Genomic DNA, 26,792 nt, shown 5'->3' with positions numbered 1-26,792 from the left:
GCTAGGACAAATTTACATTCTTTAAAAAATATACTTGGTATCGCGTCTGGACCAGGGCATGTTTTGGTACTTATGCAATTGAGTTCTCCGAATATGTCATTTAAAGTCAAAACGCATTTATTAAAATCGACTGAGTGCATATTAATATTTTCGATACTAGGAACTGCATTACAATAATACGGCTGATTAAATACGCTCGAAAAAAATCGAGCAAAACAATTAGAAATATCAATACCACCACAGTAATTTACTTTATTATAATTCATAGATTCTGGTAGAGTGGAAGTAGATCGTTTATTTCGGATAAATTTCTAGAATAGTTTCGGATTAGACTTAATAGAATTTTGAGTTTTGGTAATGAAGCTATTATACTCAAGTTTATTTAGTGACTTACACTGGGCACGTAAATTTGAAAACTGGTTATAATTACATTGGGTAGAATATCGTTTATATATTTTATGTGCTATTTTTTTTCTTAGTATTAACTGCTTTAGTGTTGTACTGAACCAAAGAGGATATTTTGGTGTATATAAATATTTTTTCGGACATGAAAAGTCAATAATTCTAAAAATATTTTCATAAAAAATATGGACAGCATCATTGATTTGTAAATTGCTTAATATACCATTCCAATCTATTGAAGCAATATGTGATCTTATATTATAGTAATCACAATGCAAAAAGTCATAAATTTGTTCGTTATAATTTAATGGCTGAGATAATAAGACTGATATTTTAGTTAACAAAGCTGGATGGTACATTTGATCTATAGGTACAAGAGGATACATAACGGGGGATACACTTACATTACTTATATTTGAAAAAACTAGATCGAGCATTGAACCAGAACGATTATAAACTAAGTTATGTTGCATTAAATTAATGTACGAAAGACTAGTTAAAATATTTGAATTGAAATTATTTACATTAGATAAGTCGGGAATAATATTATTATTTACAGTAATCCATTGAATATTTGAGAGATTATAATCTCCCAATACTAAAGATTTGGAATTAGGATTATTAGACATGAGATTATCTAAAAGATCGAAATGATTATTATATACAGCAATATCAGAGCGAGGTGGTAAATACACCGTGCCAATAATTAATGAAAAAGAATTAATACTTATTTCTATATACAGTTGTTCAATTAAATTATTATTTAGGTGTATTCGACGACTGGGAAACTTGTTCTTTACTGCGATAAGCACACCACCACCTCTAATACCGGTACTGCGTATGCTGCATCTATCGCAACGAAATACTTGATAATTAGCACAGAGTCCGAATTCAGCGTCGGTTACATTGTTTGATAGCCAGGTTTCAGATAAAGTAATAATATCATAATCAGATAGTGCAAGGTTACGGGTAAATACATCTATTTTAGTGTTGATATCACGTACATTCTGGTAGTATATAGATAGATCATTTAAAGATTTGTAATTATTTTGCCGTTTTTTGAAATAATCGGCAAGCCATTGAAATATTTAATATATAAATCATTTTCACCTGCATCTCTCCGTGATTTTAACTCAGCCATAATAGACAAGAAATATTTAAGCTGTTGTAATGTTTGGTCAGATGAAATACGAATTTTACTCAGATTATTTACACCAAGTAGCTTCTTTTTCACTTTTAAGACTTCAAAAACTCCGCTGGATTAGGAAGAACAATACGTAGTGGACGAGGCTTATTAGATAATTTACCAAGTCGATGTATAGACACTGGCTTAGTTTCTGTACCTATGCAGTTAAGCACATCTGTGACGATAGAAATATCTTGAGTTTGGCTAGGTGAATTCGAAGATTCAGGAACATTAAATAAAATTATATTACGCGACCGTGATTGACGGTCCAAAAGTTCAGAATACACTTTTTCCTGGGACATATTACATGATTGTTCAGTATTTTGAGAATGCTCTATACCCAGTAGTTTAATCTCGAGTTGTTCAACCTTTTCCCTTAATGTTTTATTTTCATTTAAGACTTCAGTTAGTTGAGAAGATAATAGATCAAGCTTAGATTCAAATGAAATGTATTTTTTATCCTGAGCTTTAATAGATTCACGGCACGAATTTAAAGACAAAATAATTTTATTTTGTGAGCTTTTTAAATCGTTTAGCATACCTGTGAGATTATTTAATTTTTCGTTGGAATCTATTTCGGAAGTGTTAGAAGATTTCGGAGACTTAGGTGGCATAATTGTATAAAATAATTATAATTGTGTAGAAAAATTAAGAGTGAAGTAAAACAATGAAAAGAATATTAGGATGTTTCCGGTAACGCACGAAAATGAAACAGATAAACGCACTAGCACATTACAGTATGACCGTTCGATAGTAACTGATATAACTCACTATAACTCACTATAGTACTACAATTCCTGTTTTCATTGCCCGTTGGATATTATTTTATAAACAAAATTTCCCATATCAAACAGTTATTCACTTGAAAATAACTATAGTTCCCACATTTGTAGCTAAAAAATATTAAAATATTAACCGGCGAGTAACGTGATTTTCCGATATAACATCACTTACCGTAACATATATACGAAAACAACGACTAATTTCTTACAACGATAACCACCACAACAAAAGTAATATATTACAACAAGCAAATAAACTTTATTATAACAGTATACCATATTTCAGAATATCATGCAACCAGATATGTTAGTGTGCACAGTCGTCTATACTACGCTCGTGGTTGATATCTACGTTTATATATTATGCACGGGCATCTATACAGCCAAAATTGGCTGCTAATGTATAAAGTTAAGTCAATATTAATTTTTTTAACAAGTTTACGTCGGGTTAATTTTCTATGAGAGTTGTACAAATAATATAAAATGTTTATCGAACAGTAAATATCACTAAATAAATGTATGATACAGTGTACTAAATTAATAAAAACACATTGCACAATCATTTCAGTATAACATCTTGTATTATTTTATATAACCGTAAGTACAGGTATGATAGTAATATAATAATTCAACTGCATAGTAGAGCACAAAATGATAAGTTAAATACAACAATATAGCAAACTATTTTTGATGAGGGATTTATATTATATTTTTTTATATATACACATAATATACTGATAAATAAATAAAAATATAACACAAATATATGAATAATATGTGACTAAAAAGTAAAATGTATTTTAAAGTTATGCAAATAATGATAATAAAAAAATAGGTTCAGTAAATATTTTACTAGAGCGAGTTGACGTAAGTATTCCCTGTATTATATACCTTGACACCAAACAGCATGATGCATTGCAAGTTATTTATCATCGAATCATAAGTTATCATCTCTGCATCATTCACTAAGTTTTTTCTTGTTAACACTTTCAGCAGTCCTTTCTCTGTGAGTGTACTTTAGTACAACGTACAACGTATGGTAATGTAATATGATTCTATACTGTAGGTATACTTGTACCTTATTTACCCAAACTAAAATATCGTGGAGGTTGCACTACTAATGAACTTAAAAACGTAGATAAACTTTCTATACAATTTTCAACCTCACCTTTCATTTTATTTTCTATACCTAATTATAACATTTCAGGTGATGTTTTTTTTTTAATTAATCAATCCATCCAACTGTATACCTACACATTTTTTTGTTTTAATATCATAATTTAACATTATTTTTTCTTTGTTTTTGTTGTTCTTTGTTAACTTTAGTCTGTTAAAATAAATATTTAACTACCTAGATACTTGACCAGTAGCACTGAGCGTTGTGTAACTCATTCGCAATATACTCCGAAATTACACTATTAATTTCAAACGCGCACGCGTTTTACACAGCCAGAACGTGTGTAAATCTTTGTTTTAAATATTTTACCCACGCGTGTACCATAAACTATCAAACTATCCTTTTTCGCTAATACAGTCTCAGTATGGTACGCAATGCTATTTTACGAGGTTTTCAGTGGTCACGCATGCGTATGCCCACATTACACCAAAATACCACAGTGATAATAATATTTTGTATCTTCAATACTCTCCAAAATTTCTATTAGACTTTATATAGTTTATAAAACTACGAAGCCATATAACTTATAATTTTCCTAATTAACCAAATATAATAAAACAAGTATTATACTTGTATTTTGAAAACACTATACAAGTCACCATAAGTGATGTGTTACAAAAAAAGATTTTTCAGAGACTACTCATTCTACTTCCTTCTACATTATATCATCTATCTCTCATATTACTACTTTGCAGAGTGAACTAGTACTGATCGGTGTCAAAGGGGAGAATAACTTGTGATATCCACGATGCTCAGCATATCTATATATAGCATATTATCAATAATTCTTCAACATGTTTATGTTATATTATTTCTTAAGGTGCGATTCCTTAGAGCGCGTCTATAGACGCCCGACCGATGCGACTGATGCAGCGTGACTCTAATTTTAACTGCTTTTCCTATTTTTAAATGAAACCTATTCCCAACACCGCCACGAGTCTGTTGCGTTTCTAATCGCGCGACTGACGACCGCTTGATAGGCGGTCAAAACGCACTAGACGCGTGACCGATCATCGTCGACTTGTTAATTTGATATCGTTTATTTGATTTACCTATATAATTTTAAAATGTCTTATGATAATAATGTAGATTATATATATACCTGAAGCGCGTCTCTTGCAACTGCGTTTTGTAGTTGTACGGAATACCTATTCAGTCACATCGCAAAAATTCAAATCGCGCCGCATCAGTCGCGCGTCTACAGACGCGCCCTAAAGACGCGTCCAGACGGAGCAGCTTTTGCCGCGCGGTTTGAGTGTGAATACATGAATACATTTTCAGCGGCTTTTTTGATGCCGCGCGGCATAATTTCCGATCGGCCTAGTAGGCGGTCTACATCAAAGGAAAGCCACGCGGCTTGTGCCGCTCGCCTATGCCACGCGTGTGAGGACGTATTTTCGGCAAAGCCGCACGGCATCAGTGCTTATTTTTTAAGTTAGTATTTAAATTATTTTTTAAGTAATTAGTAACAGAACAAACTTTTTTCACTGAGGTAAAACTGATTTTTGTAATAATCTCCAGAAGACACAATTTTTATTCTATCAAAATGTCGATACTGAAGATTCTCTGTTTTTAAAAATACAAAGATCAATAATGATTTTTCAAAAATCTTTAATTTCATGTTTTTTAAGATTCAAAAATATAGATTATTTACAATCTCGTGCACTTCGTTACCCATTAAAAATGACACAACTCTATAGTATTATTAAGACAAAAGCTGCTCCGTCTGGACCCGCCTTAAGGAATCACACCTTTACTGTTTGTGTATATTACACATTATATTCACATATATATATATATACACACAAGTATGTAAAAGTATAATAGTGTAAATTATACACTATGATGTGTATATGTTACCGGAAAAGATGACAATCAGTAAGTGTTGACAATGGCTAGTCAATAACGATAATGCCTGATTTAGCAAGGAATTAACGTCAATGCCTAGTCATTGATGACAATTCCTAATAAAAGAAGGCATTGATGATAACATTAAAAATGAATTTGATATATTTTAATACTTATTACATATTTAGGACAAATTATAATCTTAATTTTTATTGTTATGTGGTAAACTACTATGACACTTGGAATTATATAATCTAGTACAGCGGTTCCCAAACTGTGCTCCGCTGAGCCCTTGGTGCTCCGCAATGGCTTTCCTAGGGCTCCGTACGTAACACCACAAAAAATTTAAAAAAATGTTCGTTTTTTAAAATTAATATATATTTCATGAATATTTCAATGTTCCATAATCAGATCGATCACCAATAAAGCGGTGTTGATATTTGTTTGGATGCGGATTTATAACATTGCCTAATATAATACAGAAATGTTGATAAAACTACGAAACATCCAACATTGACTAACCTTTCCAGTCATTGTCAACAATGACTAGGATATACCGACAATTCTTGAGTTTTCATCTTTTCTGGTAACATATACATGTTAGGACTTATTTAAAAACGAAATAACGTAAATTAAATAACGTGTTGATGGATTGGTGATCTCCGATAATGTATTGGAATAACAAGCAGATACAATACGTTATATACAATATAAAAAATATACTTCGTGAAAACATTTTACTTTTCGGCCCATACTTATTGTGTAATAAATATCTTCATTCATGGGCGCCCAGAGGGGGGAGGGGGCAAGACGGGGCATTTGTTCTCCCCTAGAAAAATGAATTGAATAGTTAATAAAAATATTTGTAATTGAACAACTGCGAAGACTTCAGTTCTTATTTAATAATGACTATAGTGTGTATAATTCTAACATATTTTATTGTTTGCTAAGAATACATTATTTTAATATATTTTTTGATGTTTTATTTAATTATGCCCTCCCTGATAAATTTCCTGTGGGCACCCATGTCTTTATTGTCGATATCGGATCATTAACAACACTTTTTATTTCAATAAAACTGGCAGATGCTACAGAACACTTTTGTAATTTTTTGTATAGTATAATAATTTTGTTAGTATAATATCTTATACGAAACATTATATTTTTGATCTGAAATAATGAATGATTTTTATTATGATCTTTTTATTTTTTTTTCAACACTATGTTAGATTTAGTTATCTACAAAACTATAATGAAATAACTTTTTGATCATACTCACACGAATATGGAGAATAAGTCATTATTTGAGCAACCTGCTCTCCCGGAAAAAAAAAGTACGGAGTGTGGTTAAAAAAATGATTGTGTTCGTATTCACCACTAAGTACACATCTGATACTGATTAAATTTCATAGAAAAACATATTATAATTAATATGATATAACATAATTGATAAACGATAGTATTTTATGATGATTTATGTTTAATCGTATTTAGGTAAGTAAATTAATACATAGTAAAATCTGTGCAATATGGAACTTGAATAACGTGTAAACCTGACTTTTATGGAAAAATGTTACGGTCTCGGCGAACCTAATGTATTTTTAAATACGTCGTTCCCTGAATAAGATGGAACCTGTTTAACGTGGAAATGAAAATAATATTTTGTCATGTACCTGTATATTATGGAAATATGTACATATATTTTAAAATTATCAGTCAATAAATAATTCAAGTAAATTATATAGATTATTTCGTGGCAATAAGTTTATTTTATCGATAAGTGTTATAGTAGTATATTATTAATAATACATATATATATTATAAATTGAACTTCAATAGACGTTGAAAAATCCAATTCCGAAGACGAAACTGATAATGTACCATTGCACAGCAACGATAATCGTATTAAAACGTATAAAAACGCCCTCCGTGAAATAAAACGATTAGAAATGTTCGCATAATGAAAATTAACTTCTTGAATCAATTCTCAACCTGAAAAATGTAGTAGAAAATAAAATGGCAAGTCAAATAACAAAACAAAAAACATTGGATGAATTTTGGAGAATATAATTATATAGAATAAAACGTAGACAAAATGCAATAATAAATATGTAAAATATATAAAATTAATTAATTAATAATGAATAATAAATTACATTTAATAAAGACCTATCGGGAATTTTTTTTTTTTACAACCTGTCCAGAATGGAAAAAATATCCGGTCCCAACCGTTTCTATATTACACAGGTGTTACTGTATTTTCATCAACTTTCATAAAACCAAATTCTACATACACGCCTGCATAATTGTTCAATTATAATTTATAGAACTGACGATACTCAGTGACTTAAAAACATTTTACTAGGTGACAAAAATAGCAACTTGAATAGTGCATTTATATTATATTGTATTATTATAACATTATTGTTAGAGCTTGTGTACTGCATATTTTTTTTATAACTCCATAAACCAATGTCTCGATGCTTTCATTGTCGTTTTTAAGAAATTTTTTTTTAAAGTTATAAAGCATTTTTTATTATATTACTAAATGAGAAGAAAATCCCGAGTTTATGAATTTTTATTATTATACTTTTATATCTTCCATAAATCGAGAAAAAAAATGTATATATTTATAAATTGTGATTATTAATTTAAAGATTAATAAATAATTTTACAAACTTTTACCTAACTAAATAATTGATTATATAATTTTTCAAGACATTTTTTTTATGTTTTCTATGTCATAATTGCATTATTTTCGATTATTCTCATAGATTTTTCAGTGTAACATCCGGATCCTAATTACAATTATTGCATATCACAATAAAACGGTTAAAACGATACGCTTCCGCCACCACCGTTGCCATATTTGTAATACGAATTACATATTTTAATCGACGAAAAACCACTTGGCCTAAAGCAGCAGCTGATGACCATAGGTCAATTGACTACAATCATCAGCAGAAGTGCTTCCCGTACCAGCGGCAAAGGGTCTTCTATTCAGGGTTCTCAATCAATATTATATGAGAGACCCTGTATAGTTGTAACCACCGCTGCCATCGACCGACCGTCAACAGACAAATGCCACCGCCGCTACCTCCGTCTTCAACTCGTTGTCGTTGGTGACAGATGAATTACCCACCGTCAAAGGTGTCTGTTTATAATTTATTTCAAGAACAGGAGTGCCGTCAGCATGAGACGTACATTCTTTTTCTGGTCTTTTTATATGTATATACTAATAGACAGAGAATGAGATAGAAAAAGAAACCTGTATTGAAAATGAACCTACGCGAAGTATACGAATACCTATATAAATGCTCTAAAAATCTACGCGTAGCTTACACAAGATAAGATTATTTTTATGTATGACTAGTATATAACATAAGATATTAAATACATAAAGACTTATAATATCGTTATTCTTATGCCTTTCAATCATTTTTCTACGAATAATATTTATAATAAATGTGTTACCGAGACGTTTCAATTTAAATATATAAACATATTTTCTTTAAAAATGTTTAAATTTTAATCATAATAAAATAACATTCGAAATTACATAAAATATGTGTTAACGTTATTGGAGTTTATCGGTATATATTTTGTTATCAATTGTTGATTATTAATATTCATAATCCTTGGTAATATTTGGGTATAATATAATGTAATTCCAATAATGTCAAAAATCAATTAATTAAAGTTTCTGTTAATTTATTCCAAATATTCATCCAAATATATTGTATTCACTTGATCATCTGATCCATTACGGCATATGGTCTATATTCTACTCTCAGTATTCTATACTTATATCCTATGCTACCTTTACCCTATAAACACGGGGGGGCATGAGCCCAGGGTCCCCGAACTATTAAGATTCCCAACTGACAAAGACTCCAAAAAATAGAATTTACATATTTACGCATATTGTCGCAATCTATCTCAACTAAATATTTAACCATCAGGCTTAAATATTAAGTTTTCATTTAAAAATATTATTAAATAATAATCTGCTCTAAATCAAAATGCTATAAATACAAAAATTACTTCATTAGTGATAATTTTGATTAAATAAATGTATTGACGTATAGTGACAGGCGGCTACAAAGTTATTTATTATATTTCCGTGATAAAATATCATCATTAATACGTGTTTTAACAAAAAGTCAGGTCTAAAAATATCATTTCGAGTTCCAAATATTAGTTATAATTTAGAAATTAGTAGGTAATGTGAAATAATTATTGTACTTTTGCTTCTAAAAGAGCCCCTAAACTCTGTGTGTCTAAAGGCCACTAAATAGCCAAAGACGAATATTATATCTTTTTATCACAGGATGTAGTTTATAAACGTTTCTTAACGGTTGATCGAATTTTAAATATTTGTTCATAATATCATGGGATCCATGTAAATACTTTGTGTTATAGCCCAAAAAAATATTGACGAAAAGAATCAGACATAACTTCCCCCAATAGTCAATTATTTTAAGAAAAACCATTAATAAATTATGAAACGTATTTTTTCATATTCATATACATTTTCTTTAAAACCACCGTATTTTCAAGTAAAATTCCCATTTTTTTCACAAATAGATCAACAACCTAACGAATTCCGGGCTTTTTTTTGGAAGCAGTGTACGACGAATGTGATAGTAAAAAAAATGCAAATTTACTTTAAATTATAATTTCAAACTATTAATACAATAGCATTCCTCTGTTGGGCAAATGAATTATAATTAGTATAGACTGATCTATTATAAATATTATAAAAATAAATTTATCTTTCAAAAGTCCCAATATTTGTTTATAATCTTATTGTGCGTATAAAATTATTTTATTCTAATTTAGTTATACCTCAATTAAAACTATAAAAATAATAATAGTTAACTACCTAGCTGGTATTTTTATTTTAACATTTAATTTTTTTTTTTCGTATAAAGCGCAAACGGGGAGGGGGGAGTTTTGGGCAATCAATTCCCTCTCCATTAAAAATATCAGGATAAATGTAAAAACAAATAACCTGATCAATACATTTAATACATTATTTTAAAGTTTCCAACAAAACTTACAAGTAAAATAGATAAATAAACTTTTGTTTATAAATTCATGTAAGTGTAAAATTTTAAAATTTTATATTTTTTAAAAACTCCTTTAGAAATTTTTTCTTGTATTCTCCCTTGGATCGTCTCATAAGAGCCATTAAAAATAAAAATCAATAAATATAATTAATTTTTTTTTTTTAATTTTACTTTACATATAATTTTTATCCGTATTTTCACTTAAATGTGTTTGCTTTTTAACGCAAAACAATAAATGTATAATTTTTTAAATAATAATGTTTACAACACTTATAGCAGCATACATTCATATATATAGTACTTATATTTGTGTATAGTAAAGTAAATCATGATAAAACCGTACTTCAAAATAAAAAAATACGTGCAATAACACTAACTATGCTATTCAAGTATAATATTGTAAGTAATTCAATATTACGATGTAAACTTTTTTGAATATTTCATTTTCATGCAGATCGTAATAAGATAATTGACTTTTTTAATAACAAATATCTACGTGTTAATAAATAACAGTGCAATAAAAGTATTCAGATAATGATTCGGTCGATATAATCTGTAACAACAACCACCGTTATATTATGGTCGCCATTCATAAAAGCTCATGACAAACTTATTGCGTACTTTTTTTAACACAATAAAGAATAGACATTACAATTATCAACAGCTAACTTTCTAAAACATTCATACTTTCAGTAAAATGAACCATTTCAAATACCTATAAATTCACCGTAATTACGTTTCTTCTACGTAAAGATAATATTGTTGTTGCATATAAAATTTAAACAATGTTTTATATAATTTGTTTTTATATAAATAGTTATTTTTAGATATAAGACAATATTGATAATATTAAAATTATTTGAAAGAATTTTTTTTGATTAAATAACTTTCAAACCTTTTTTACAAGGCAATTCCCTTGATATTATATTTAACACGAAATATACAGATAATAAATATGATGCGAAAAATCAAATTAAAAGTATCAGTTGACCGTTTATAAAGAATAACGCATCGTAATTATTTTATTGATCAATTTATAATTGAATGTGAAGTACATTATTCAACAAATATGAGTTAGTTCATAACTTATTATAAATTATAAGTAGTTTTGTAATAATATAATATTATAATTTTCTTGAAATTGCATAAATCGTTGATATTAATCGCACATCAGACAATGTTGTAATATACGAGTACATAGACTCATGTAATTACTCTAGACAAATGCATAAAATATATTTTTAAAGTTTTCACTTACTAAAAGTAATATAATACGTAGATCAAAAGTAAACGTTCATTTTTTTCAGTATCATTATTTTGCAGAATAAAAAGCAAAAAAAAAAAAAAACAGATTCAAAATAAACTTTGAATACGTATAAGGATACTATCGGAATAAAATGATTGAAAAAAACAAAAAAAAAAAAAAAAAAAAAAATGCAAACAACATTTAAATACCGTGCATTGCCATAGTGTGTTTTTATATACAGTTCGTGATATTCACTGTGTACATTTGTGCATCGTGTTGGTTTCTGTGCACGCATATATATTATTTATATATAGAAATATTAAAATACGGTATTTTATTTATTTTTTTTTATATACCGTATTATACCGGTATTTTACCTATATTATACCGTATAGAACCTTGCAGTATCTTAAATAATAAAGAATTTAATAAAGGTTATCACCCCATTATTAATTATGAAATATAAATTATTTTAAAATAGAATAATTGAAAAAAATGGCTAAAAAGTTAGAAAAAATTAAAAAACACATAATACAAGAGTTATTCACCAAATTCACCAAATTAATATTGAGTCATGCTATCGATTTGCAATTATGATATACATACGTATGTATTAAATACATAAAAATACATATTATTTAAATAGAAATAAAGATAAAACTATACTTAATACTTTTATAGTTATATACTATCTCATTGTACCTATATATTTACAATATTTGAATACTATATTAGTAAAATAAATTGATTTCAGGGGCGGATCCAGAGGGGGCGAATGGGGTGATCCCCCCCCCCCGTTCACCGTAGCAGACTTTAATTTTTGTCGTAATTAATTCAAGGGTAAATAGGGAAATCTTATGCTATTTTTTTATACTAAACTTATGCTGATACTATGTTATCACTTAAATTTATAATTTGGTGATATACTGATATCACAGTTATATACTACTACGCGGTTTAAGATATACAGGTTAGCTATCGTTTATCTAAATTGCATTAATAGCTGACGGTCACAATGCGTTATTTGTTTAGTATACCTTTTCACCACATTTATAAAGCGTTAGTAGAATGTAGGGCTGTATTATTATAGTAGTTATATAACAAATTCAAATAATTTACCAGAAACTGAGCTTATTAATTTAAAATCAAAATAAGGATTAACCCATCCAAATTTACATTAATTTCAATTTCTATACATAGTAGAAGAGTGCTTTGTAGAACACTTCAAACAAATAAACATATTTGATCTCACAGTTGAAGATGCTTTAAATATTTCTTTTACGTTTCCATGCTTCGAACAAATAATATAATCATATCTATTCTGATACATTTCATTGTGATGCGAATGCGCCACTTTGTAGTTTAAGATTATCGCCAAAACATTTAAAAAAGTAGACAAAAGAAAAAAATAGCCTAACCAATCTCAACTTAAACAATACAGATTTTTGCTTATTGTTTAATTAATATATTGTTTATTGTGTTGTTTAACCACATTATTTCTAAATATTATTAATTTATTTAGATATTTAATTTTAATTCGCACAGAAAATTCCCCTGATGTTTAAATGCTGAGAATCACTTATTTTATTAATATTGAAAATAAACTCGTGTTGTCAAATTTTGAGATACGCACTGTTGTAGTTTAAATGATGATATCAAAATTAATAATTTTAATTTTATCTATATCATGTATGTCCATTAAAAATCGCCCCCTTCCCCCGTTATCTTGGTCTAGATCCGTCTCTGATTGATTTTAGTCATTTTGAACACCTGAATTTTTAATTTTTATAATAATACTGTACCTTATTGGAAATCCATTCTATAAGTACAACTAAAAAATTAATAGTTGAGTTACTAAAAATAACTAAAAATAACGATTTCATTTTTTTTTTTTTTTTTTTATTGTTTGTATAAAATAATATTATACCATGTGTATAATACCTTGTACAATACAGTTTTATACCACTATATAATACAAACTCACATCACTATTTATGTATCATGACATAAATAGTGTGCACAAATGATAGGTGCACGAAGAAATCCATAACAGCAGTGAAAATAGTTATAGTAAAATTTAAATTCTATAACGAAACAATAATAACAAATAATATGATTGACCTCATGCGTACAACTGTCAAACATTATATAAGTATTAAATAAGGTTATTTTACAACACCAATTATAGGATAACAACGAGAATACAATGTAAGGAATGATTATGGAAGTATGAGTGCAAGTAAAATTTTTCATTAGATTGTCATCGTGCATAATAATCATTAAATTTCGGTATTGAGTACGTGGGTGTGTACTTTTCAATGTCATCTGATATAATTCATTGTTAAAAATTACACAAATACTACGAAAATTAAAATTTACTGTACTCTACTCATTTGCAAATTGTTTGATTAAAAATATACTGTTTAAGGCTCTGTTTTTCAATCTTTTATTTATTTTTATTTATTAAGTAAATTAAGTAACATTAACTATTAAAGTACCCAAATATATATCATCATTATTATTATTATTATTATTATTATTATTATTATTATTATTATTCGATAGTACTTAATGTACTTCAATGTTGTTCAAAACAAACAAATTTATTTTATTTATCATAAAAAAAATAAAAAAAATTTAGATATAAACAAAAAATAAGAAAACGAAAAGTGTCATCTCAAAATATTAACCCACATAAAATAATCAGTCTCTACGCATTATGTTCTCAAAGAGTTTTCAAAACCAACGCATTTACTTCAATAAGTAAAACGTTTTATAAAACACTAAGAGTTAGTCATATAAAATATAAAGGCTGCAGCTGTGATGAACCAATAAGTCTCTAAATAAATTTTATTAGAAAAATAATTTAATTTTTAACATGTCTAATATTATTCATTGGTATTTTTAATAATAACTTTAAAAGGTCTAACAATACATAACCATATATAATTCACTAAAGAATATGAGAAAATATGTAAGACCAAAAAACTCAAAAATATCATAAAAATTTTACAATCATTTTTATTTAAAGGTTTAAGAAGTTACTTTATGAGTAAGTTACTTGGCTAAATTCAACTTTCATTCTGAAAAATAACCAATCCTTGATCATAATTCACATCATATTGATCGAGAACAAAAATAATTTCAACTAGTTATCATTTATTCCGTTTATTTTTTGAACTAGTAGTTCAATCATCGAAAAAAAAGTATTATTCACAATCCTAAAGTTATAACATATAGTAAAAATCAAAGTTATCAGAGAAGAACAATGTTAAAACAATATGAAAATATATCATTATTTTATAGTAGATTTTTGTAAAGTGATATCGAGAGTCTAAAAAATAGAAAAAGAGTTTCCGCAAAACAATTAAAAAACCTCCTTGGAAACAAAAAAGTAATAAAATACTTATTTGTATCAACTAATAATTTCGAATGCATAAAACCATAAATATTTGATAATTTTTCAGTAATATTACATTCAAAAACGACAAATTTACTTATTGCATTATATTTATCTTCAAATGTTATTTTCTACTTTAATGACATCTCTACCAGAGTACAATAAATAATAATAATGTTTATATTTGGTAAGACGTTTTTGATGGCTTTCATCCTTTAATTTATGCAAAACAAACATTTAGGTACACTGATTAAATTGTATTTGTTACTTGATATTAAAAAAATGTTATGTCACTATAATCCAAATACATACATATACACATACCCTCGAAACATTTAGTCCCATGAAAAATTGGTCATAATATAACTCTTTTCTTTTCTCTTCGTATTAAAAAACAATACTGTATATTTTCGGAAACATCCAAAAAGTTTTAGTATACTTAATTCTCATTATCTCGTATAATTAACAATTTAAATTTTATTTCATGACTCATGAGTCTACAATATTTATACTACTTAGATCTTTACACAAATGGGATAAAAGAAAATATCTAAAATCAATGTATTGAGATACTACAGTAGTGTATTTGAGAGTTCATCTCAAGGGGATGAGCCATTTTAAAAAAAAGTTTACCCAACCTCTCACACAAACTTACTTAGACATAATGAATTTTATATTGCACCTATGTACCTATATAAAATAATAAAAAAAATTTTTTTCAAAACATATTTCTTTTTTTTATTGTAGAAAATCTATAGCATAATTTACTGACATATAAATAGTATGGTATATATTTAGCGAAGTCAAACCAGTTAAGCGTTCTATTCCCATTTTAGATTTTAACCATATTTTCAATGTAACAAAAAAGCAACAAAAGTAAACAAAAAGAAGAATTAAAAGTGTTTTTTTAATGTAATTTAAGCACAAGAACATGTCCTAAATTTTAAACAGTGTAAATATACAAATAAATACATATACATATACTCAATTGTAATAAATGTAATATTCTTACTTCTTTGCGTTCTAACTACTAGTTCATTATATTAGACATATCCTACTGAGAGTTGAGACACAAATAATGATAAACATGAAAGCAATACTCAAAATTAGAGTACTAATTAATTATAAACATTAATTAACACTATTAATTATAAAAAAACAAAATATAAGAACAAAACCACATAAACAACATTATATTATATGCATAACACAACCATTATAACGACTTGTAGTCATTTATGTACAATAGTTATTACATTGGTCATGATGAAATCTGTTATCAAAAATAATAAAAGGTGATTTGCAACTTTAATACCCGGTCACCGGGGACTACATGATCTAAGGGGAACTAATTGGCCAGTGATCTACGTAACGAGGGGGTTAGTTTCACAAGTTAAAGAATATTATTTTCCATGTTTTCGAATCATGTAGCATGTCACCTACTTAATATGATGACATACTCGTATGTACCGCAATGAAAAATATACGTGCATTTTTTTTCAGAATTTTTATTTTTCAATGAAATGCCCATTAGTTAAATTAATTATTTCCTATTAAAAAAATCTCGGGAGGAGGAGAGGCGTTTGCCCCCATCTCCTCCCCACTCAAATACGCTATTAAGATACTACGAATAGTGAAAAATGAATTGACAATTTACGATAGAAATTGTAAATCATCGCATAATATATTATTAACACTTTATATATTATACGAGTATAGTGACTTTATCAATAAACTTGAGGGAAACTTTCTAGAATTACTGTAATGTGATAGTACATATTACTTTGATGGCGGAAATAACAAATGGTAAATTTACAACCATATTCATAGGATTAAGATTTAATTAAATATCATACAAAAGAAACATTTATTCTTCTATGTTTCAAACTTATATAAATTACTATACGTGTGTAAGTATCTCGAATACTGCCTAAAAAGTTTTAAATGCATAAACCAACTTAGTTTCTAATAAAAAAAATAATATTATTTGTTGTGCCTAACAAGCAACACTATGAGTATGATTATATTGAAAATTGTTTTTTTTCCATTCTTCAGATGCTTGTTACTTCAAAAATATTATCACTATAGCGTACACACTTAGCGTTTATACTTAAACAACTGAATCAATTATTTTCATTCTATTTATCCAAATGAAACACATGCATAAAAAAGACAAATACTGAGTATGGTTAACAAATCCGGGAGATTGCCGTTGCATATTATTATTTTATTTTTAAATACTCAACCCAAATAAACACTATTATTATATATGCTAAACTTCCATATAATTTAAAATAAATATAAAATGTATAAATCATGAAAAATAACATTTCAATATTATTCGTTTTTTTATTTTTAAGCCAAACATAGATATTCAATAAACAAGATGTATTGCTAAAAAACGATAACGTAGAAAGTGTATGTATATAAAATTATATTATGAAAATATTTTCAAAAGCTTAATAACTATTTAATTTATCGAAGTTTCTTACGTAACCTTTTGGAGAAAATGCGTTTTTCATAAAAATAAGTAGGAAATATATTTAGGGAGGGGGAAATGTTTTTTTTAATTTCAAGTGGTGAGTATTGATGTGGAAGATATTCGATGTATAAATACTATTTGCGCCTTCAGAATAAAAAAAAAAAACATTCTGGAAATGTAAAATTGTCCAGTATTGTATAATTTAAGGTCCGTCTGTGACCGTTTATTATTCAAATGAAATATACATTAATATGCACTTTAACAAAATTATTATTAATTAAATAATTTATCATTGTTCTATAGTAAACCGCTGAAGTATTTTGATTTTTAATGGTCCACGCGTGTAATCAAATTGGTTCGAAATTTCAACAGCATAGGTTATAAAAATTGTATGAATACAAATACCATAGATGCGAATGTAGGAATGGGCGCTTAGCGGAAGAATTTTATTGTAATTTTTTTTTCTCCTCCTGGTTTTGGTTTAATATAACATGTGTAAATATACTCATGACATAGTTTTTAGTTATATGCGATACAAGATGTTTATCCAAGTAGACTATCGAGTGTTATACATACGCTTGAAGAGGAATGAAGCAAAACAAGAAATAACACATGAATCATTACAGAAATCATTGATGATTTTTTTCCTACTATTAGTAAAATTTAAAAAAAAAAAATTAAAGCTGCTTATGATTGACTTTAATTGTAGAAAAACAAACGTTTAATGTAGCTGAATATCAGTAGATACACAGTGAAAAAGGTGTCAAGGCAATATTTGTTAATTTTTGTTTCTGTAAAGTAAATATACACATAATTATACTGCAAGAAATTAATTAAAAATAGTTGTCATATTGAAATAAAATACATTATTATTTGATTTCTTTTAAATAAAACATCAAAAATATACAAATTTAAGTAGGACTATAAATACTTAAGTACTATAGAATTTACTATAAAATTTTGAAATATTACTTGTCATTATTCATATCAATAATTTAAAAATTATAAACGTAATTATACTTTTAATTTTACAAAATAATACAGCTTATTTTAATAACATTTTTCTTTGTTTTTACAATTATTTGATATTATTTAATTTAATTATTTGTTTTGGGAAAGTTTTGAAACCCTTATTATTGTTAATTAATAAAGTTTTTTTATTTTGTGTTATTAAATTACTTAATAACTATGGAATTATTTTGTTTAATATTATGTGTTAAATAGTTAAACCTAATCTAGTTGAGTATATTTCAAAAAAATCAGTTATATTATCTATATAAGTATTTTAAAATCAACATTTATAGAAATTATTTATTTAATTCAGACTGTACATTATTACAACAACAATTTGTCCAAGCAAAAGTTATACATATTATATTATATATTATCACAAGTCTATATATTACTTGATTTTAAATATTTATTAAAAATAATTTCATGAAATTTTAAAAAGTAAATGTACATTTCAACAGTAGTTTTATGTATACATTTTATTGTAACATTCAACTAGATAAATCAAAATGGGATTACTAGATTTTAAACCAAGACCAAAAACAAATTTTGATAGGACACAATTTCGGCGAGCATGCATAACAATTGAAATTTACACTTTTAAAGTTAAGTTATAGGTTCGTATGTATTTTTCTAAGAAACATTAAAATGCATTTTTTTTATAATTCAAAATTTGTGGAGCTTCGGAGTAAAATAATGAAAATATTAATATAATGCATTGAATAATTGAACAAATAAATAATATTTTAATCATTTTTTTTTTTTTAACAAATAATTTCAAAGTAAAATAATACAAAATATTAGTATCTATACCAATTTATTTATAAATAAATTTTGACGGTCTGTTCGACGAACAAGTAAATTGAAGGACGTTTTAGTGTAACTCGACAACTGATGAAAAATTAAAAATATTTATTCAACAAATATAATAAATTATAAATAAATAACAAATTTATAAAAAATAGCTATAATGCTGTTGAGGTTAACAGAAGATCTAATTACGAGCTTATTACAATTAATATATATTTAACCTTCGGAAGAAAATATATATATATAGTTCCACCTTAACAGTGCTTTCGCTGTGCACAATTATTATAATCATTTTTATAACTAAATTGGAAAGACGTTTAATTTTTAAAAGATATTATTTTTAATAATTTAAATATTATATACATGGATACTCATATGTATTCATTACCAATCAACAATTTGTAAAGTAAAATATTACATTTTTAGTGTTTTTTTTAAGCATTTAAAGTTTATATTAGAAAAAATAATGACAATATATTGTGAGATTTCACTACCTTCAGAATATGAATTTAAAAGTACACTTGAAAAAGTAAATATCTTAAAATATTATTTAAAGTTCTATAATTTATTTTGAAACAAGTTTTCTTGTATATAATTGATAATATACAATATAATTTACTGTGTGATATTTATATAGTGATTAATAAAATAGTAATATACTGTAGCGTTTATTATTAAGTAAATAATTAAAAAGAAGAAAAGTAATTATGACTAATGATATCTATTACTAAAAACCTTAATTTTTTTTTTTCTACACAAAAATGCAAATGTTAATGATCTATACATGTTAATTTGCTACAACTGTTAAATTTGTATTTTTTAAAGTGACATTAATTATTATCAAATTTTTGAAATTACTATTTAAGTTTGAGAATACCGGTTTCGAATTTAAAGTTCAGTGTCAGGTTATTCGAAAAAAAAGCTAGAGCTGTGATAAAACAAATACGATACATAATGCATAGAATTCACCTACATAATATTGATTGGTCCGGTTCCGAGCTATACTATTCCGTACAATGGCTATCAAACTATGATTTATACAAAACAATTTTCAGTGTATGGGGCAAATTATATAATTCGTTTTATGTTCGGCGTACTGTATTTGAAGAATTCGACCTATAATACCCTATGTTACTATACCTATAACAAAAGCAATTGCTGCATACAGACATAATTCAACATTTAATATACATATATATATTATCATAATTCCTGACTATACCATTTAATATGTATAATTCACCCTATGAAAATACACAGTCACAAACCATGTGCATTTTGAAATGGTTAAGCATTATCCAATAATATATTGTCTATAAATTAATATCATAGTTCAACTCATTGTCCACTATTTGTTATTTCATTATTGTTATTATTATTCTTAAAATTGATTTTTATACATATTTATCTTTAAAAATTAAGCCCAAAGGAAACCAACTAGATTATTTTCTACATAATTTGATTATTCTTATTATTTATACCTCCCTAAGTAAAAATTATATACTTGAAAACTGATTATAAAATTTTTATTTTTAATAATAATCAAAGAAGAATTTGATAAAATTATACTTAAATATAATATAAAATAATTTTTGCCAAGTTGACAAATCAATAACTAATTTTAAACATATATTTGAATAAGAGTCATGCTTTAAGCTTTTATTAAAAATCATCATATTTATTCAGCAGATGTAGGCAATATTTAATTTTAACTAATAAACATCGAATTATAAATCAAATTCATGTTGTTATTGTGCTATTTTAAATATGTATATGAATATCATCAATATATATATACTTTTATTCATAAAAATAATAAAAATAATTTACATATTCTCTGATCTTCATCAGTCCAAAATAAGAATAAAGCGTTATCACAAAAAACTGTATGATTATTGTTCTTAAATCGATTATACTTAGTCAAGGGGCAAATATTTAATGTGATTATATATAACAACTTCAGTATATTCTCTTTACGTTTATAGTAATTGTATGAAATAAATATGAAATATATACTTTTTCAATATACAATTGTACTATAATTTTATAAATACGCATTAAAAGTTTGTGAAAATATATTTCATTATTCTATAACACTAAAAATAATTTTTATGTGATTTATTCGAGAATAATTTAAAATACTAACCTTCCAATTTCCAATTATCGGGTTCATTGATATCAAAATAGTAATTGAATAGTAAAATAATTTTTGTATGCCAGGTGTGAAGTTTTGTGTATATTATTAAAACGCATTGCCAAACGTGTGTATTTTTAAGCAGCAGGCTATATTTGCCGCTTTCACTTTACTTTTAAATTCAAATAACAAACAGACACGTTTGATGTTTATTAGAATCGCCTTTAACCCAAAGCACTTAAGTTCATGGTAATATTTTAACATTAATAAAATAATAAAAATTGTAAATTATTAAATAATTAATACTCATAAATTAATATATAAATAAAATAAACAAATAGTTTATGTTTAATAAAAGCTTATAATAGAGTATTTTATTTTTAAAGTATTTATATGTATTCTTTCCTTTATTTTTTCATATTCATTCGCAATTTTATTAACATTGTGTGTATTTGATAATGAATTTTGAATTCTAAACCAATCGTACTTTACATATATAATAACGTTCTAGGCTAAGATTTTGTTTATTTATTTATACTAATAAACTATTTGTTTTTCTATTTATATATTTTAACATTGTTTCTCATAATTTTTAAAAAAGTATTGTCTTATGAAAAAATGTTCCTAACGGTAATATGTTTGAATAAAAATGTCGCCAACTGTATTTTGTATTAAATGATAGACACCTAATGTATTATATTATAATATCATAGGTAGTATAGTATCAGAGACACTGAGGAATAACTCAATATTTAAAAAAAATTAAAAAAATACAATTTCTAAGTATGCAATTAAGTAATTTTACATGTTCAAAGTAATAGCTTGTAATTATGCTAAAAAACCGTTAGAATAATATTAATATATTTTAAAAATTACACTTAATGACATTCAAGATAAACTAATAAATTTTATTTTCGAACTATTTGAATCGAGATAGATATTTTATTATAATATAATGTATAATTTTATAAAACTAAAAACTACTTTAAAAATTTAAAACAAATTGGAATCAACAATCACAAATCAGAAATAAATCAAGAAATATATTTAAATTTTTATTTACAAATATAATTTTTATCTCATCCTTTACAATAAGATAATCAAATCTATATAAATATATATTATATACTAAAATTACTTAAAAATAATTTTAAAGTATACATATACAAAGATTACTTATACTAAGGAGTAACTAATGAAGAAAAATTTAAAAAAAAAATTGTCTATGTAGTTTTACACCAGATTTCAGTTATAATGTTACTACACACTTGCATACGTATATTTTAATCTATATTGAAGCAAATACTTTCAGTATTTATAATTACCATGCAATTTATTGTAAGCATGGACATTAATATTTATTTATTTGATTATTTTATTGATCTTCAAGCTTTAATAAGGAATCGATAACAAAAAATTCTAGTAATTTTTAATACCTAGTTAAAAATTCTATCTACAAATTATAATTATAATTTTTATTGTGACTTTCAAAAAATTAAGATTTTAAAAGTCTAAAGAATTATTTTGACATAGGTAGGTAGAGGTATTCTAGATATTAATTTGTTAGTGAAAGATTATTTCCCGATATTATAACAAAAAAATTGCCCACGACTTAGGAAACACCCCGCATACATCATATATTTTACATACATATTATGATGTACGAGTATTATATAATTTCTTTATTCGTTTTAATGTAAAGTAAAAGTATTAAAACTTTAACAATTATAAAACTTAAAAGTTATTTTTGTTATAGAAAATATTTATTATTATTAACATTATCAAAATATATGTTATAGGTTGCACCTCTGTATATAAGGCATTGAAGTTTTTGATTCGAAAAATTGTTAATTAAATTAATAAGTGACATTTCCAATAAATTTACTATAAAATCTTTTTTAGTGTAAAAAAAATATTCTAGAGGAATCACATTTTATACGTGCTATTTTGCATATTATTTGAGTGGAAATAATTGGCAGCAGAACGTAATGCAATAAAAAAACAAATAAAAATCCATTATTTTATAAAATGTTGATGAAAATTATTACCAAGTTACTAAAGGCAAAATATGACAATTGTAAATCCATATTTAGGTGTAGATAATTTAAATCAATAATTAGGTACCTACCTATAAATTAATGTCGATAACAATATTGGATAATAATTTGATGGATTTAATTTAAATGAATAATAATATAATATAATCCTGAATTATAACTAAATAATAACTATAATTTATCTATAGGTGAACATCATTCTTGAACAATCATTCATTAATGTTGGGAGAGCTTTAATTCTATAATAACTAATAATGATTTGATAACTTTTTTTTAAACATTTTTATTTAAAATACATTAAATACCTATTTGAAAATGTATTAGAAATATTGTTTTCTAACAGCTAAAACAACAAGTTAACGCTAAAGTGAGGTTACAGTTAAATTGTAAACTATACTACAATAGACTAAATAGTATATTCGTATATCTATTGAAGTATAATAAAAACATTTGTTTTATATTAGGTAGGTACAGGGTCGGCGTTAGGAGTGGTAGACCTAGGCCTACGCCCAGGGCGCTTGTTGAAAGGGGAACGTCTCAATGATATAATGTTAAAACTAAAAAAAAAATATAGGCGTATAATCCTACAATTCTATCCATTCCATTGACTATTATTTATTATGATAGGTATGTATTTAATAATATATATACATATATATATATTCATAATCACTATTTATTAAAATTTTAGATAATAATAGCATCAGATAGCGATTTAAAATAAAAATACTACTAATTAGATAGGGAAGGGCTCATATTTGTTTATTCTCCCAGGGCGCCAATGACTCTACTGTTGGCATTGGGTAGGTATATTAATTTATATTATTCTAATTGTCATAACACCATATAAAATCATATTATAGCAATTGGTCGTAAACAAATATTTGAACTTTAAAGGCACCATATTGTTTTAAATTGTTTACTTCCGAAAATTATATATTTCTAATGACAATATTATTACGTGTCTACATAAAGATACTAGATATATGTAATCATAAAAATTATATGTATAATTTATTAAATCACTGTACATTTATATTTTTAGCAAATTTAAAGTCATTCGGCTGAAGCCGAAGTAATTGTAGAAATGTTGTAAATTTATTTTAAAATCAAAATAAATGTTGTAAAATCTTTAAGAAGCATGATACATGTATTAGATATATACGTGACAGTTTAATATTGGTTGAACAAAATGAAAAAAAAATCAGCCATCCTAAAAATCATCTAAAAGGCGATTCAATTCCAGTAATACATCGTTTTGGTAACTTGGTAACTATGTCTTACTATGATAGCAAAAAATAAAATAAAAACGTAAGCGATTCGCAATTTGTAATTATTTTTGAGGAAAAAACAAAGAGTTACAGAGAAGAGCGAAAGAAAAACGTTTGTTTTGGGAAATTATGATAGAAAAAAAGTTTCAAATTAGTTTTACGTTCAGTTCTACACAACACCGTTAACGTTTAACATAAGAAAACAACGTACGAGTGTTTGACTAGTGAAGGGTCATCGGAGGGTAGGGCAGGGGAAATTGGAAAATCGGAATGAGCCAAACTACTGTTGCAATTCAAACCGTGTCCTGGACGTATGTTTTACGTGGAGGGAGAGTAGTAAATAGGGTTAGGGATAGTTCACATATAAATCATTGCGTGTTCGAAAACGTATCCGAAAACCGATGAATAATGATCGATCGATGTATTTTATGTACGTAAGTAATCGCACTTACCTTTTGCGCTGCTCGAGACGTGTGTGGACCGCTGCAGTGGCGACGATCGGTCGGCCTAGCCGGTCGAGAAGAAAACGAGGGGAAAACACAAATTCAAACGACGAGGCGTTACCGAGAATATACGTATAGGGAGACGAGTGCGGACGAAATAATGCGTTCGAAAGATTCGCGAGAAAAAGAGCCGAAAAAATCTCGTTATACGGAAAACGAACCGAAAACAATACAACGACGACGACGGAGTAAAAACCCCAAAAAAACGGGCTCGCAAAACGAATAACACGGTCGACAGCAACGGAACTGCGGTAATGGTTTCGCCCGCGCAAAATGGTAACCGACGTGCGTAATACCAACGTGAGATGTGTTGGGCGCGTGGCTAGACGCGGCGAACTAACTGCGCGACCGTGTCCGAAAGACGACGACGATGTGTCGTGCGCTGCGCTCGGTGCTCTGCCGACGACGACCGCGACGGTGCGCGATACCGAGCGCCAAACCGGCTAGCGGTTGCCCTCAGGTTTATTAGTGTTTATTACAGGAGCCACTCGGCGACGGCACAACTCAAAATATCTGTTAGAACGATGTCTGTACAGCATATTATAATCAGTAGCATATTTTCGGGAAGGGGGAGTCCTGGGTTACAATGTTCCGAAAAAAAAATGGTTACGGTTTAGCGATGTTATCAATAATGAAAATTACTCAATAACAACTGAAAAAAATATTAATTAACTGACAAAAAAAAGAAAACGTTTACCATTTTTATTATAATTAACTTAATTTGTAATTATAGTAGAACAATAAAATTATTAATTCATACCTTATATGTATTTTTTTACAATATTATAAAATTGCTTATTTTTTAGAAACATTTTAAACCCACCCCCCCACAATTTGAAAATACGTCACTAATTTTAAGTATAGTCAACTTGACGACAATTTGTTGTCACTCGGATTTCATCATTATTAGAGCTTTGTAGCTTTAGAAAATTGCAATGTTATGCGCACTCAAAAAATTCACATTAGCACTTAAATGCATCAATAATGTTGAAATAAGCAAAACAATTTTATCGTTAGTGAAAAATTTAATATAACAAGTACAATGATTATTTTTATAATAATTATTTTATGATTTTATACATTATTTACATTTTTTATTTTTAAATGACAACCAATTTAATGTAAGTGCGCATGAAATATCACTAAAAACTAAAATAAAAATGATAATTACATCTAAACTTCGGAATATGCAACAAAAAATTTTGTATTTAACTTCATAGTTATTTAAAAAGAATTTATAATTTATTCGAAAACATTTTATTTCTCATTACAGATATGCCGACGCTATCGGTCAAGAGCCTTGATTTCATTACTATTATGATTACGACTGTTGCAGCATATTAATTCATTATTATTTTGTATTATTATCGTAGTTACGATTGATGGCTGGGATAGCGTTTCGTGCGGTGTG

The 26,792-nt window shown here is 26.6% G+C and overlaps 1 protein-coding gene across 1 annotated transcript in view; it reads right to left on the bottom strand.

The window, feature by feature from the left end:
* LOC112687265 (RNA pseudouridylate synthase domain-containing protein 2-like) overlaps positions 1-25,780 on the bottom strand; it is a 403,559-nt gene extending 377,779 nt beyond the window's left edge. Inside the window, exon 1 of the mRNA XM_025559920.1 lies at positions 25,331-25,780. The gene's annotated coding sequence lies outside the window, so the exon portion shown is untranslated. The remainder of the gene's footprint in view (positions 1-25,330) is intronic.
* Between the last annotated feature and the right edge of the window lie 1,012 nt (positions 25,781-26,792).

This window comes from Sipha flava, unplaced genomic scaffold (genome assembly GCF_003268045.1).
Source record: "Sipha flava isolate LNK unplaced genomic scaffold, YSA_version1 0_pilon_pilon, whole genome shotgun sequence".
Classification (NCBI taxonomy): Eukaryota; Metazoa; Arthropoda; class Insecta; order Hemiptera; family Aphididae; genus Sipha; species Sipha flava.
The sequence above is the reverse complement of the archived record's forward strand: the minus strand, read 5'-3'. Positions and strand labels throughout refer to the sequence as shown.